This window comes from Cucumis melo, chromosome 3 (genome assembly GCF_025177605.1).
Source record: "Cucumis melo cultivar AY chromosome 3, USDA_Cmelo_AY_1.0, whole genome shotgun sequence".
Lineage (NCBI taxonomy): Eukaryota > Viridiplantae > Streptophyta > Magnoliopsida > Cucurbitales > Cucurbitaceae > Cucumis > Cucumis melo.
Genome location: NC_066859.1, coordinates 18,418,491 through 18,423,984, shown reverse-complemented (window position 1 = coordinate 18,423,984; position 5,494 = coordinate 18,418,491).

Sequence of the window (5,494 nt, the reverse complement as noted above, 5' to 3'; positions counted from 1 at the left end):
AGGGTCAAGTTAGGAGTTAGAGAAAGGACTTCAGGAGGGGGTGTGATAAGATCTGTCCTAATCTACGTCAGATTTGTAACTTTCAACCACCATTCGCTCCTCAATTCATAGATCTGAGTCCTTTGTTGTCATGCCCCACCCCGCACACATCCAAACTTTCTGTGCTGTACGCGACACGACTTAGAGTAATCTTGACGTCTCTAAAGTGAAACGTCAGAACGCTCACTTAGGTCCTTAAGCTTTGCTTAATTGCCAGATAACTTCACACTTAAACTGAAATTCGTACTTTAGGTAATGAAAACAACTTAACACATTGGAAACAGTAATTTGTTTCTTTTATTAAAATTAACCATGCGTTCCACAACACTTTAGAAGATACAAGAGAATAACACTAAAACTTTAAACTAAACGTCTGACATTCTCTTTTCACCTAGGAACTTCTCATCCTTTCCTTACTCTGGCCTTAATGCTTGATTACCTAGGGAGTGAAAACTTTAAAACATAAGTCAAAAGACTTAGTGAGGAAGTTTTAAGAAAACCTTTTTGGAATACATTTCATATCATATCTTGTAAACCCATCATATCGCATAAACATACATTAGTCTCAAATAATTCTTTCACCAAGAACATGAATTATTCCCTACGCTAAGACTCATCATCTCACGTTTAAACTACTATGATGTTCTTTTCATCATAGCATCTGGGAATATCCTAATCCACTCATTGTTGCTCAAACCGCTATGCACAATACAAATCTTTTATGCATTGACCAGCTTCACTCCACCATCCAGTCCTTTTCTACATGGCTGCCTTTACTCCTTATGTGCACATAACAGTTAGCTCATTGATAAGAAAAAGACTAATAGTTTGAATACAATTTCATTTTACATTCATATAAAACGTACTTTAAACATAATTTAAACTTCCTTTTGAAATCTCTTTAAAATATTCATATATAAAACATCATTTTAAATCAGTAAGATCTTTAAAGAAAACTTTTTAACATAAACAAACTCTTTTAAGAAGAAGTCACTCATGGCAACTTGATTTTTCCTAGATAGTTCATTGCCTCCTCCACTACATCTTTCTCCTTAAGTCCCACTAATCCATTATTGAACAATTGGTTTTAAGGTACAACCTATAAACAGGATCCCTCTCGGGCCAATGAGAGGGTGAGGCACCATTGTTCAAGACTTGGATTCAGTCCTTAAGGGAACAACCTATCTACTAACCTTAAAGTGGGTAGGAGTGAATTCCGTCTTGCACCCTATGTTCCCCAACTATCCACCTGATCTTACCCCTGAAATGGGAGGCTTATTGGACCAACAGTAATGAGTTGACCTTACCTATGCAGATCTAAGGATAATCTCTTATGAACAAGAGTTCACAGTTAGCTCGGAATTAAGATTAAGTTACCTAGGTAATCAATAATCAAGATAGTCAATTTTAAACAGTAAACGATGTTATAACGTAAAAATGACTATTTCATGGTTCTGTCTTATGTCAACCTTTTACATAGGATGCCTCCACTTTCATGTCTCTACATGAACGATTCAAGATTACATCGTTTATATTAATTACAAAGTGGGCTGCATCCATAGTATCTCTAAATAAGGCGTCCAACCTTTATTTATATACTATAGACTATTTAAGCTATTCACTCGAACTTAATCCATATTTATGTATCTACATAAAGTTCAAATTTACTCAAAAGAGCCATGGGATCTTAGTTTATTGGATTTAAGATTATAGTATTCAATTTTCCAATAACAACTTTATTGAATAGAATATGATTACAAACTACGAGTTCTAGGACATAAATTCCAACATTCAGCACACGTGCTTGAGACTAATCTTAAGAAGTTGGAATCTTATTCAAAATTATGTTTATTTGTAGGCTACGCCAAAGGAACCAGAGGTGGTTACTTTTATGATCCTAAAGATAATAAAGTGTTTGTATCGACAAACGCTACATTTTTACAAGATGACTACATAAAGGAGCAAAAACCGCGTAGTAAGATCATAGTATTAAATGAACTTTCTAATGAAATTACTAAACCTTCAACAAGAGTTGGTTAAGAGTCTACGATATGAACAAGAGTTGTTAATGTCGGTTCATCTACTAGGTCAGATCAACCTTAATTGTTAAGGGAACCTCGATGAATTGAAAGGGTTACGAGCCTGCCTATTCGTTATATGAGTTTAACCGAAACCTTAACTGTCATATCTGATGGGGAAATTGAGGATCCATTGACTTTTAAGAAAGCAATAGAGGAAGTGGATAAAGATGAATGGATCAAAGCGATTGTGAGGCCCTAAATTCGTTCTACACTACATGATGAGATTACACGCGATAAAAAGCGACTATGTGATGAGATTGTTATGTGATGGAAGTTGGTGATTGGAGAGATTGCAAAGTAACTTGCGTTTTGCGTTCTAGCTACACTGTGAGAAAGGTTACACAATGAACTATTTTGCGATATGAATTTCCTTCGCCCAGAAGTAGTTGACGACATCCTTATGTAAAAAGGTTGGTGAGCTAATTTAAACTTGCCACCCAATTGAATTCAGGATAAGGGAGTGATAGTAACACATGGCGTTTTGACATTCACTGGGTCTCATTGCCAGGTAGAGGTAGTCATTCTGACATGGAAAGTTTCACCGAAGAGACTTATAAATAGGTAAAGTCTGACCATTTTTTGAGTTACTTTACCTTGTTTTCACTTAAGAAATAATTAAGAATTTCAATGATTTTTAGCGATCCATCACAAGCTTGAATCCGACAAGGAATTGCAAGGAAGTGCAAGAAAATTATTGGGAGTTAGGCGATGAAGCTAATTGATTGTGAGTGGTTTCTTCCTAAAAATGTTTTAAAAAACAAAAGGATTTCTAGTGTATTTAATGATGGAAAAACAAGCATGGCAGCAACAGAGAATCAAGACGAAACACTATAATTTCTGGTACGTTTGGATTACATTTTCAAGTGTTTAATTTAAAAAATAAGTTATTTTGAAAAAAATTAGAGTGTGTGGAAGCTACTCAAAACTGTTTTTGTAAGTGTCTGTTAAACAATTTTCACAAAAATGAGTTTAAACAAAAATGAGCTTCTTGAATAACATTTTTTTCTTAAGTCAATCTAAACGAACCATTCATTTAATTAACATGAAATTGAAAAATAAAAAAACATAAAATTCAAGAACACTAACCTTAGAATTCGAAATTCTTGTTCGGTACTTGATCGTTCTACTACAAGAGTCTTCTCTACCATTCTTTAGTTTTAGAACGTAATTGTGGGATCGAATTGCTGATCGATTTTTTGAGTTTTTAAGAGAAAATGACAAAGTGAAAATTTTCCAAAGACTTCAAAATTCTCATAAAATTTCTCCACAGAAATTCCTCGTCTTAATTGAACAATCTTTTCAATATATATAAGTTTATCAAGTTGATTAATATTTTAAGAAGTCCAAGAGGTGAAGATTTCCATTTTACGAAGAAAAAAATTCAATTTGAAATTGAATTTCAAATTTCAAAAAATTTGATTTTTAAAATTGATTTTCTAAAAAATCAAATTTATAATTTTATTATTTAATATTAATTAATCTAATTAATAATTAATAAAATAATTTTAAACCAGATCCTGATCAATCAAATTGAATTAATTCAAATTTTGATTTGTATTCTTTGATATTTAAATCTTATTTAAATATCATTTGTTTCTCAAAAACTCGTTAATAATATCAAATATTTTTAACGAAATTATTTCGAATTTTTCAATCATTCTGTTTTAAATTTTATTATCGTAATAAGCTAGTAAAGGGACCTAATTGACACTTTTTTAGAACAATCAACATTCATTAACAAACGAGTCATTCTACTAAAGTGTTGTAGTTGCACTCCCCTCACTATAGATATATTTATGTCCACCTAATATAGCCATGATTAGTTAGTTAACCTTTCACAGTTTTTTGTAAACCTTTTACATGTGGGTCAATTTACCGTTTTATCCTTGAGGTTACTTCTTATTCCTTAAGTATCACTAATCTTCTAATGAACAATTGGTTTAAGGTCCAACCTATAAACCAAATCTCTCTTGGGCCAATGAGAGGGTAGGGTCCCTTGTTCAAGACCTGAATTCAGTGTTTAAGGGAACAACATATCTAATGACTCTAATAAGGTTAGGAGTGAATTATATTTTACACCCTATGTTCCCAGCTATTCACTCGGTCTTACCCCTGAAATGAGAGGCATTTTGGGTCAACGCTGATGAACTGCCCTCACCTATGCAGATCTAAGAATAATCTTGTGTAAACAAGAGTTCGTAGTTAGCTCAAGATTAATGTTAAGTTACCTAGGTCATCAAATTAAAAGAAATACAGTTTTAAAACGTCAATGGTGTTATAACGTAAAAATATTGGATTCAAGATTATAGTATTCTATTTCACTAATAAATAATTCGATAATCACATTATTGAATGTAATTTAAAAATTAGGAGTTTTAAGACATAAATTCCAACACTTAAATTCTTAAGTGTATTTCTATTGAAACCTTGAGTTACATGATTTCTCTTATGTTCTCGATTTTTAAAAAATAAATTTTATTTATACATGAATTGGATTTGAAATGAACTAGAATGATGTAATGAGATGATCTTTGGTACCTTGTGCGATGAGATGCATCATACTTTCTGTGTGTTCTAGTATGGGATGTCTTATCCTTGTTGTGTGGTCTAGATACTCTATTTTTGATGTGTGATCTGGAATATGATGTTGCATACTTGCTGTGAGATCTAGTATGAGATACTATTTGCTTGCTATATGATCTGACATTGGAAGACATGTTACGCGTGATGGTATTGAAGGTGAATTGTTGTTGCATTGAGGTCAATCTGCACAGCCACAACCCAACAAAAGAGTGTGGTAAACCCTTAAGCTGAAGAAATGGTACAAAGATATAATGGAACAAGCAGAGCAATTCTGCGATATGATTTACATGTGCATTATGCGAGATGCATGCGTATGAGATATGAGTTATTATGAATGATTGGAAAAGAAAAGCTTTTCATATGATTTATAAATGTTTGTTAATAAAATTTGGATTTTGTTGATCACCTAACGCGTTGAGATGATTTGATTTGGAATCAATGTTTTATTATTGAAACACAACTATTTATATCACATGATTTGGTAAAATGAGTTGCAACACATTATGACAAAGATTGACTTATTAAAAATGTTGGTAAAAGACCCCACTCATAGACACTTTTGTCTAATATTTCAAATGTTTGTTTTATCCCTCAAGGTAGCGAAGGACAACTAGTGTTTGACTTGCTGTCTTAATCGCCTGTCATGCCATAAACGAGTTACATCAACTTGGTAGTGCCCATTGTCAACTCGCATAGCATGTAGAAGCTAGGCGAGGAAAGTTAAACTATTGTTTTGAGATTATGTATGTTTTCAGTTGATAGAACTTTGTACTTGTGTTACATGTACTCTG